The following is an 11,715-nucleotide window of genomic DNA, read 5'->3' as shown; positions in this document are numbered from 1 at the left end:
ACCTGTTGCTAAAAATTTTAGTTATTAAAATCAAAGCTAGCAATCAATCCAGATCCTGATGAAATCAGTGAAAGGTTCCTGTAGATTGTATGAGCAAACAGGTTGGTATAGTCTGACCAAATGCAATTGAAATCCATGCAAGGATGCTTATCCACTTCAGTGGATGAAGAGAGTCAGGGTCTGTGTTCTCTCTATACATATGCACCCTCACCTTTACACCTACATGCATGTGCATGCACACATAGAACTACAGAATACGGATCCCTGAAATCTGTTCAAAAACATTCTTGAGGTTAGGGCTCGTCTTCAAGGAGTTTTGCTTTGTTGTAGAACAGTCAAAATTAATAAACTTTTTGCCTAAGAACATACACCAGGTTTCAGTTTAGAAATATCCGTCAGAAACAAATGCACTTCATTAGGAATTTAGGGGATTTTTTCCCAGATAGCTGTGAAATAAATAATGTAAATATTCTCACTTCCAGACAGGCAAAACACATTTAAGAAATGGTTAAATATACCCGTGAGAGAGCTACCAATCAACACTTCTTTTACTAGTTTTGTTTTGCATTCTTTTCTGACTAGTATGTTCATGACCAGCTGTTTTTAGAGCTAGTAAAAATTCTCAAGCTCACATTAGGAAGGTTTTCAGTTACATGATCTGTAGCTACAGTTGTTAGAACACTTGGCATGGCATTTAAAAATGAGAAAATTGTTTTTGTTGAGTAAAGCACCAAAGCTCTGAAATAAGATTTCACTGGACTTACAGAAAAGTTTTTTGAACTTTGCTCTTAATGACCAAGTGACAGGCAGGGAGTTTCCAAATGTGACTTAAAGTGATGTCCATTTAATCTGTGTGAATACTAGAGATTTCAGTGCACTTATATGGGAAGGACTTGTACCCAACCGACCTTAACCAATATTTCTTTATCCACAATAGCTCATCTCACCCAAGAGTTGCCTCCATATTGGTGGTGAAGTATACATGCAACAGAAGTCTCCCTTGTCTTTTTTGGCTGCCTTAAAGGGGGAAGCTAGCAAAGTTTAGTCAAATCCTAGCAATTTGTGCTCTTAACTGTGCACTGCCTAATAATGTTTCTTGTTTTCTGGGCAGAAATTACCTATCTTGTATATAAACCTCTGTCTCTATTACAGAAGCAAGCACAATAAGAAGTGTTTGGACTGGGGTGATAGAGAAACTGGGGTTTATAATGGTGCAGTGGCTTGTTGCTCTCTCAGATTACTTCAGACTCCAGAGGGAAAATAAATGCTGAGAGTTAAAGGAATGTATGAAATTCAGAAAGGCTACAGGAAAAACTAGCCTGCTGTTCTCAGAGCAGCAAAACTAATCAAATAAGGATGGATGATTGGATCCACCAGTGACATTCATTAGGCAGGATCATTTCAGGGTTCCTGAAACAAGGTGGAGGGCACAAATGCCAGTATAGGTGCCCATGGGGAAAGCAGGTCTTGTGAGCTCACCAAGATGGGCCATCCTTCCATACGGATGTTTTTGCAGAACAGGGGAAAAGCTTTGTCCTTCTGCCAGCCCCTGTGACATGGTAGGGAACAGGAAAACTAATGGCCCAGCTTTGGACAGGTCAGGAAAGAAACTCAGCCCCTGGCTCTGGCCCCTGCAGGGACCAAAGTGTCTTGCAGCTAGCAGCAATTAAAGCCAGCTCCACCCTCGGCACCCAGCACCCAGGACGTGGTGCTTCTTGCAGTGCTTAGTACTTTCTCCAGCAGGCTCTGCCCTACACACTGCCCTTTTGGTGGACCCTGCAAGGTGTGAGGGCCCAGGAGGTGCTGGGAGCAGGTGGGGGTTGGAAAACAGGGGAAGGAGGAGGCAGTGAGGACCCTGCCCAGCTAAGGGTGAGGATGTGTGGGGAAGGTCCCTTGCTCCATGCACAACCAGCCATGCCACCCTCCTTGCCCTGGATTTCAGTGCTGCTTGCAGCCCCTCTAGCATTGGACCATCTCTACCCTTCAGTTGCCCACCAGCCTGCTATCCAAAACATTGGATGCTCCCCACAGAGGTCGGACCAGCCTACATGCGCTTCTTGCTGGTGTTAGAAACCTCATCTCTCCCTCCTTAAACCCAGTGATCTGCAGGCACTGGCAGGCTTGCAGGTGGTGCTTGCCCCTTGCTGGGCTGGCAAAGCCCCATCCGCAGTGCAGTCAAGGGGCTGGGAGACACTGCCGGATGGGAGACACCGCCGGATAGGAGACACCGCCGGCATGGCGAGGGGCAGCCCTGCAGAGCTAGTGTTCACTGGCAGAGAAGAGGAGCTTACTGGCCTATCAAATGCCCTGTGATTAATTCCCAGCCCTACTATTTACTCCTTGAAAATAATTCCTGGCTATATACCGTAGTCAGTGTCTCCATATAAAAATTCAGAAAATAAAGCTACAGGGCCAAAACAGATCAGCGTATGTACTGTCAAAGGACCTGGATGATGGTTTTATTTTTAGGGTAGAAATGGCCACTGCTTTGCATATGAGTGGACAGAGGATGCAAAATCCATGAGGAAACCAAACGTTTGGCTTCACATTCAGACATCACTCTGTGTCTTCTCTTAACCAATATTGCGACTAAAAGGATCAAGGAAGTTAAATATCAGTGGGGCTGGTTGAGATTTTGTTGTGGTTCTGCAATAAGAAATATGGCATATTCCTGGTTTTTTTGAACTGACAGTCAGATGGAGTGTAACTAACATTTGTCATGGTACCACTAGTCAAGTTAAATATACTGGAGTGGAACTGGGGGGTAATCAGGAGGAATAATTTGGTCCCACAACCGTGACTTACAGGCTGGAAGCAGAACAGTATAGAGATGTGACAGTTCCCTGACAGTTACTTTAGTCCAGCCATAGACAGTTATAACAATTACACTTAATTACTGCACTTAGACTGTGGTAGGCTAAAGCACTCAGTAGGATAGGAGGTGTTAAGAAGCAGAATGCATTCTAAATTTAGAAAATCCCCTTAAGAAATATCCTTATTTCACACTTATAATTAGCAAAGCCAGCTTTGGAGAGAAAATCTTTGCTTCCATGACTGGAACCAGTGTCTTCAGCAAGAAGCAGGTGTATAAAAACTCTCATATGGGGACATTGACGTTCCATCTGCTCTGAAAATCTAGTAGCTGCTGAGTCATCTCCAGTGCCATGCGTATTTGACATAATTTTTAAAGGTTATCAATACTGGGGCACTACATACTTAATGGATAGGGGTTTTTATCTTATTTCATTTTCCTGTGAGCCTGAAAGTAAATACCTGTCTGATCCTGCTACTGTTAAATTCAATGACTAAAGTCCTTGTTTGTTCCAATGGGGGAGGATTTAATGTTGCAAACTTAAATAATTGAAATAAGTGACCCATAGTGATACAAGGCACACATCCAACAGGCAGAAGGTCATTTTCTTCTTAAGCTGTTTATAGGTGTGAATTAAGATGCCTATGAAAAATGCTTTACCATTGCTTCCAGATTCACCCATGTAGCAAAATACATGCAGAGCAAGCAGAGTTTGTAGGGGGAGGATTGAAGCAAAAAATTACAAATAATATATTGTGCAGCTCACAGTCTTGGCTGAAGCTGTCAGCACCCAGCAGTTTCTGTTGTGCTGCTTATGGGCTGAGATTTTTGGTATCCTGTGCTCATTGTGCACCTTGTGTGTTGGGCTCCTTTGAAAATTTGGGTACTTGTTTTCCTGCCTAATTGGAAGCAGAACTCATTTGAAAATGTATTCGCTTTCCCTCCAGGGATGGTACTATACCAAAATACAGTGTATGCTTTGGCTTAGTTTAATAAGTCATAATCTCTTCTCATATTTTATTACATTTTAGTGCGAGGTGATTTTTTCCAGAGATGACTCAAAATAATACAAAAGAAACAAGCTTGTCCTGTGAACAAAACATGAATTATAGCTGATAAAATCAAGATAGTTTGAAGGCTTGCCAGCACAAGGAATGAACTCCCTCAGATTCCTAACTTGCAGAGTAATGTTAGCAACCCCAAATTTCTCTAGTAATTTTAAAGTTTAAAGGAACCTTAAGGACACTCTAAGGAAATCAATAGAACGAAAAAATTTCCTGTTAACGCAGAAAAGAATCACTGTGAAATGAGGAAAAGAATAAGGTGATTTCTGCTGTTTTGATGAAGACCCACAGTTTACAGTGCTCTTGGACACACCTAACCTGTGCCTTTTGGATGTGGGTATTTGGATTGTTATGCTCATTGGGAACTGCCATCTCAAGAAAGTATGTAATGCTGTATGTGGAAATGTCAGCATAAGCAGAATGAGGTGTTCACTTGGTTTTCTGAGTTTCTTGCATGGGGGATATTGTGCTGAAGCTCTGTAGACGGCATTATTTCACAGCTCCTCGCCAGGTGCTGTTCAAGATGTGAGCTTTGGCTTTTAAAGCCATTTATGGGTGGAATACAGCACACTGTGCCGGCTCAGGCTGCAAGCCTTCAGATGGAGGTGTAAATTCAACATGCAGCTGTAACTGAGCATTCAAAGATTTACATTGTGAGTCTCATACGATTTGGTACTCTGGTGGTGCTGTTGTTTATTTTAATGCTGGAGAGCATCTTTCAATCAGGCTTTTCTACAAAAGGGAGTGGAACTGATTCAAAGAATGAATATATTGGGTTTTTCAATGTACTGCACTCACGTTTAAGGATCCAAATAAATTCCTAAAACTTCATCCTATAAAAACCTGTGGAAGAGTCTCTCTTTGTCCTCATCAGTTTCTCCGTAGCAGAGTGCAAGAAATCAACTGATTTCAGTAAAGACTGTATCTTGTGAGCTGAAGTCAGCCCCAGTTCAGTAAAGAATGGAATAATGTATGTAAGCACTTTTACAATAAGGACATGCTTAAAGGGTTTGGATGTAGGTAGAGTTGTGCCTAAAGCAAAACTTGTGTTTTGCTCAACAGGTTTAGGTGTGAAAGAGAAAATTGCATAAAGCGTGTGAGGCTCTGTCTCAGCGAAGCACTTCAGGATGTTCTCAGGAGCTTTCTCACACTGGAACTTTTTTCACAATGCGTGTGACATATGGCCTTGGTATTTTTAGAATGACAAATAATGCAAAAGGCTGTTCTTACACCATGGCAGATCATTCATTTTTCTAGATGCCTTATACTAGAGTTTTCAGAAGGTATCCATCGACTCCGAACCTCAGTGCCATCTGCACAGTCTGAAGGATTTATAATCACCGTGCATCTCTGCCTCATGCTTTAGAGGTATGTTCTAGAATGTTTCCCCCAATCTGATCTCTGTTGGTGTATTTTGGGCCTCTCCAAAATTGTAATTCTCAGAAATTAGACACCTTAAGCCACTGGCAATATTTTAAAATGTCTGAAGATCATATTCCAGACTTCCTTGTAGCCTTGGGCAAGTTGCTTAACCTCTCTGCAGCTTCAGTTTCTTTACCTGAAAAGGAGGGAGAATATCTATGTTGCACGGCCACTGTGCAGCTTAATTCAAAAATGTGAGCAGGAGGTGCTCTGAACTCCTGGGGTGCAGAATGCAATTAAGCTACAAAATATTATTAGTACTAGTATTAGTATTAAATAACAATACATATTTATTCTAAATATACCATTCTGCTACTTCATGCAGTACTATCTAAAAGACCTTTCACATTACAGAGAGACATGCTCTGTGCGGTATGGGTGAAGTCAGCATCATTAAAGTTTTGCCATTGGCTTATGTGGAGCCAGAATTTCATTTCATGGTCAATCTTAAACCTGAGTAAATCAGTGCAATATCAAGGCTTCTATATTGTGAAAATGTGAGTTGTCCTTGATTTTTGTAAACCCTGCAGAACAATTTATTAGGCATAAAACACATTTAAAAGGAGAAAAAATATAACTATGTATTTCATATCAGTTAAATATTGCTGGCATTAAATATACTTCAGTCTTACGAATAATTTGGAAAGACTATTTCAGTGGAAAGATTAATCAAGGTTCAGAAATATCCCAGAGTCAATGATACTCATTGCAACTGCTGTCTGAAATCAGTATGTACTTTCCAAACTCTTCAGAGGACTGGTCCCTACTCCAAAGAATTCAAAATTTAAGATGGGGGGAGAGAAATCCCTGAAACAAAGAAATAGCCTCTCAGTGTTTTTCAGATACTGAGATTGGAATTGGTCGAGGTTGATGGCAGTCTACTAATGACTCTCTTATCCTTTAGGATTTTGTTAAAAATGAAGACTGCAACACAAATGAGATTGAGAGCGTACAAAATCTGAGATGAGGAATCAGTTCCCCACTGCCACATTTTTAGCCTGTGAAGTACATAGCTACAATTTGAGGCAGACTTCTCAGTTCTCCTTGTATAAGTGTAATAGTGGGTATTTTAAATGCATGCATCATACTGAAAGGATGGTGGAATGGATGGCGGAATGGATGGCTTTCTAGTCAAGGTCTGCTGCTGAAAATGTTTTCTGCTTTATTAACTGTACGCATTCTGTGATGTCTCATAGTGCTCAGTGAGAGTATTCTTGGGTGCCAGGATTTGCAGGATTCAGGCCAGAACAGAATGTAAGGTTAGGCTCTGTACAAGTGGACAAACCGCAGGTGTGTAGAGGGTAGCAAAACTACACTAGCTGCTGCCTACTTACCACCTCCTGATGTCACTTGGAGTTTTCCCCTTCAGCCTGTTGCTGCAACATGTAGGTCTAATAAATCACTTTTTTACATCATATGTACCAACTGGTTCTGTGCTCTGTTTAGCTCACTAACAGTTAATATTTGTGAGCCATTTTCTCCAACAAAGAGACCACTCTTTCATGGAGAAACTCTTTATCAGCCTGGCAACTGGTGAACTCCTTAGCATTTGATCTGATGCAGACAGTGCTCCTGATGAAATCAACAGTTGTATTGATTGAGTAGCAACCTGAGGGACTGGGCCCTGGACTGGGCCAACACAGCTGAGAGATGAAGTCAGTGATTGAAATGCTTTCAGTAGAGTTAGGAGCCGTCCCCTAAGACAGGATATTTTCTGCAGACTAGAGATTTTAGATGTCCTCATATGAACTCTGAGGTATAGGCAACTCACCCCTAAATCAATCTTTTCATCCTATAAACATGGCTCTCAAAGTTCTCAGTGTGACTGCACTCCCAAGAAGGACCTGGAGGTGCTGCCTTTCATGCTTCCGCGGTTGTGTTCTCCATTAGGTGAAACGTTGGCTCCCTTCAGTATAGAATAGTGCAGTTTACTGGCTCGTTCAACAGAGTGAGCCTCCCTGGAGTGACTGGGCACAGCAGGACCTCAGAGCTACCCTGGGTTGTGCTACCAGAACCATTACAACCCTCTGCTCTCCTGACTGTGACGAAAGGCAGCTCTAATTGCTGCAGCTCTCCAAATCTTTTCAATGTCTGTGTGACACTTTCACCTTCTAGTCTTTCAGAAATAGCCCTGAAAATGAGCACTGTCAACCCAGAAAAAAACAATACGTTAATCTCCACGGTCATCCAAGGGACAAAACAAACTTGGAGCACTTTACTAGCTGGGCTTCATAACCTCTCTGCTTCGTGCCAATGTGACCAACCTCTGGAGACCTCACAGACTCATTCCTCACCTTGGTTAACCAGCTTTATCTAGCAGTGTGACTGGGGTCAGTTACCCTTACTAAAACTCCTGACCTTGGATAAAGCCTCACTGATCCCCTCAGCAGGACAACATCCTTTTTCAATACTGATAAAAGGTCTGATTCTGTGCAGCTACACAGTTTTCCACTGAGTTCTTGACTAACACCAGTGTTAGGAAAACACAGCAAAGATTTCTAAAATGTTTACATGGGATGTTATTTTGGGATTTTTGGGTTAGAATTGTATCTGCATCTCCTTATCAGTGCTGCTTTTGTAGTGGAAGACAGCATCATTTGTTGCAAAATATATGGTATCTACAGGGTAACTTAAGCTTTGTCTGTGTGGGAAAATACAGAGGATTAAACTGATGCATAAATTAAAGGTTGGGTGAAAATTTCTGTAGACATTCTTCTTTTGGTGTATGAGAGGTTTGTCTGAGTTTAACTTAAAGTGAAGCTCGAAGAGACATCATCTCTGGGTATTTTTCGACCCTGCAAAAAATACTAACTTAATTAACTGTGTTTTATCTGTTTAGTGTGCCAAAATTTTGACCTGGTGTGTGGGCCACTGGAGGTTTTCTTAGGTAAGTGGTCAAAAAAGCTTTCTTTTCCTCTGTGGGACCTTTCTTGTCAGGTGATTCAGGTCAGCTACTGTGATAAGCCAGGATCAGATATCCATCTCTGAATCCAATTGTGCTAAAAAAAATGTGGTTATTGTTTCCCAATCTTTCCTACTCTCCCAGTTGTTTGTTGATGTCTTCCTGCCAGATGTTATCACATCCTCAGATTGTTTGCAGAGATGTTCAGAAGAGGGTCCTTAAGTTGCTTCTGATAAAATCCTCTGGGTTGGCAAAGAGCTATTACTTAAGCCATCTTAAGTAAACCTGTCTTGTTTTGATTGATAGGGATTGGAAATGGTTAAAAGGTCAGCCCTTAAGAGGCTATGGGTCCTGCCTGCCTGCTGATCTGGTGGCAGGGCGGTGGCAGGTAGCTGGAGACAGTAACCACTCATTAATTTGCAGAGAGCACATCTGCCCAACGTCCCAGAGTAACTCCTCAGCCTCACTGACACCAGTGCTGGTGGACTGGGACTGCTGGGTTCTGTTCCTGATTTAGCTCCTGGCCCACTACATAGTCTCGAGCACATCAACCATCTATGCTTCAGTTTCTGCATCAAGGCATAATCATCTTCACAGCAGGAGGACTGTCAGAGTTAATTGTAGAGTGATTTGATCCCCTTGGTGCTGGCGACTGATGCTACTTCTGCACTTAATAAGAATTAACTTTTTATTTTCTTTCTGATATCTTGAGTAAATGAAAAGCCAAATTTGTGTTCACAACGGGAAACTATACTTCACTTTGAAGAATGTGTATTCTGATGACTCACTATCGGGACTGTTGCTATGTTAAGTGGCCCAGCAAGGAATCCTGCTTCTCAGACCTCATCAAGCACACAAGCACACAATTCCCAGGAACAATGCGTCTAACTATTCAGCTGTCCACATGGAGGGCTAAAATCTGCTGTCTGGGTGCCCCTGAAATTCAGTTCGACTTTGCAATGCTGGGTAAGGTTAGCATGAGTGAATTCCTATGTGTATTCAATCAAAACTCACATCAGCTTCTCAGAGAGATCAACACAAGTAACACTGGAGTAAGCAATAGCAGCCCTGGCTCCTTATCTGGAATTACTCTAACTTTATTTTTGGCCATAGGGTGATGTTAGTTGTTATGATGTGGAAAAAAGTGCTCGTTACATGCTAGCTGGGTTGCTAAGACGCTAGTGTAGGCAAGACAAATTGTTGACAGAGCATCCTGTCAATGAGAACAGCAAAAAGGAAGAGTCCCCTTCCAACGTTAAGTTAGGAACACCTTTTCTCCTCCTGAAGACAGTCACATAAAGCCATGATGTGTAAGGTCATATGAAACTAAGGCCATAGCTCTGCAGTACAAAATATTCAACAGCAGTGCCAGCTTGAGGAGTTCCCATCCCCGGGTCACTCCAGTGACAAAGCATGGTCCCTCAAGTGGTCATCTCTGTTGGCAGCAAACCACAGTGCAGAGCTAGGAGTAAACAGTCAGGGGTCATTTCACTTTTGAAGAAAACAGAGTATGTAACTGCACCTGAAAGTTTCTGCTATGGTGGTGCACAGCTGGGTTGCTCCCCAGTTTGGCTGATATGCCTTCTTACACCACTGGCTTTGTAGAACAGTATTGCATCTATGTGGATATATATAATCTGTAATATGGTCTGAGTAACTCTTCCAGTGGAATAGCTGGGGTAGGGAAGTGCGGCTCATGTGGCTGGAAGAATCTAGAATTGAGCCCTGAAAATTAAAATTAACAACTATTCCTTGGTGGAGGGTCGGTGTGCAAAGTGAGTGGGTTTGTAACACTGCTATAGCCCAGGAGTTAAAAACTTATTTTCAAACAAGTATCCTTCCAGAAAATTCTCACTCTTCAAATTATTATAAGATGCTTTCAGCTCTCCCAAGATGATATGATGGATGGTGAGAAAAGCAAATTAAAAATACTGAGTTTAAGCTGGTTTACTGCTTAAGTGTATCCTCTGCTGGGTTTACTGTTTTTTATTTTAAGCTGCAAAAGGGTTATTACCATCTTAAAGCTGGGAGCTCCAGTCTCCAAATCCCTATAACATCATGCAGAAGTAAATGGGACAGTTAACTGACAGACACTGTCATAACTTACTGGCTGGAAGCTCACACAAGCTTCTGACACTAAAATCCTGCCTCTGAAGGCACAGAACCAAATCCCGTCATTACCTGAGGCAAACACAGTTTGACCACAGGAGCTTTGGGTGGAGCTACGTCCATACCACCAGACACAGTTAAGGGCCAGCCCTTATCTTCTCTGTGTCCAAAGGGCATCTTACCCTCTTGGTGTCTGTCTGAGCAGTTGCAGTGCGACAGCCCCTCTCATGATTGAAATCTTTAAGAGGAGACATGGAGGTGGTGGTGGGAGGGTGGGAGGTGGGATTTCTCGGAGAAGTCCGACCCAATTAATTTCCCCAAGGGTGGGTTGGGTTTGCAGGAATATCTCCTGGCAGCCTCCTGCAAGTGGGGACCATCCACTCTGGTCCTCAGAGGCCATCTCTCCACCATGCCAGGGCTCCTTTGAAGCAGTATTGCCAGACATCTGTTAGCTGCTGCTGTTCCCGATCGCTTCTCTGCTTGCCATCCAGTGGGCCCCAGGAGCAGCTCACTATCTCAAGTGACATTAGTTAACTGCTCTTTTTCCCTCTCTCCAGGGCTGTCTCTGTGGCCACTGTCACCTTTGCACGGGTTTGCTGTGGCACCAGGTTTCCTCCTTCCCCAGCAGGATGGAGCCAGGGGACAGGACCTGGGGCAGGGAGGGCAGTGCGAGAAGCCTTTCCCCCTTCTACTCTTGTTTCAGTGTATAGTCCAGGCTGCCCGTCTGGTTTTCTGACACATTTCTCCTTGCTCCCTGAAAAGGCTCATTTTCTCAGGCTGATTTCAGAAGCAGTGGGAGATGCCGATGTGAAGCCAGCATCATAAAAGCACACTGAAACCTAGCTTAGACTTGGAGCCTGGCCTAGCCAGATCAGCAATAAAATTTTCAAAAGGAAAGAGGAAAAAAGCTATTTCCCATCACAGGAGCAGTGGGGTGTTTTCCATGGGAACAATGATGTTCTGGTTAAGTTCTAAGAACTTTTCTAATTATTAGGCCAAACCAACGTGAAAGCTGATGTCAGCAGGAAGAGCTGATGGGAGGAATTATAATTGTGTCTGGGGCCATATGAAAGCATTATACCATGTCTTGCTCCAGACTTTGCATGAGTCATTTTCCTCCTGGTCAAGATTTTGTATTGAAGTGCAGACTGGCAGTTGTCTGGATCTTTCCTTGTGCCAAAACTGCTGTGAAGTTGGTTTTCTTTGGTTTTTTTCCAGTGCCACTGTGAGAAGTACCTTCAATAGAATTTCTCTGCTGTGGAGGGAGCATCAAGCAAGGCATCACACTGCGTGGGGCCGTAATTGCAACACTTGCTGCTGATTTATTGTCAGCAAGTTCTCTTGTGGAAATAGTGCTTCCTCAGTGGCATCCATAAAACTCCACTGGTTTTAAGAGGAATTATGGC

Source organism: Gavia stellata, chromosome 11 (assembly GCF_030936135.1).
Source record: "Gavia stellata isolate bGavSte3 chromosome 11, bGavSte3.hap2, whole genome shotgun sequence".
Classification (NCBI taxonomy): Eukaryota; Metazoa; Chordata; class Aves; order Gaviiformes; family Gaviidae; genus Gavia; species Gavia stellata.
The sequence above is the reverse complement of the archived record's forward strand: the minus strand, read 5'-3'. Positions refer to the sequence as shown.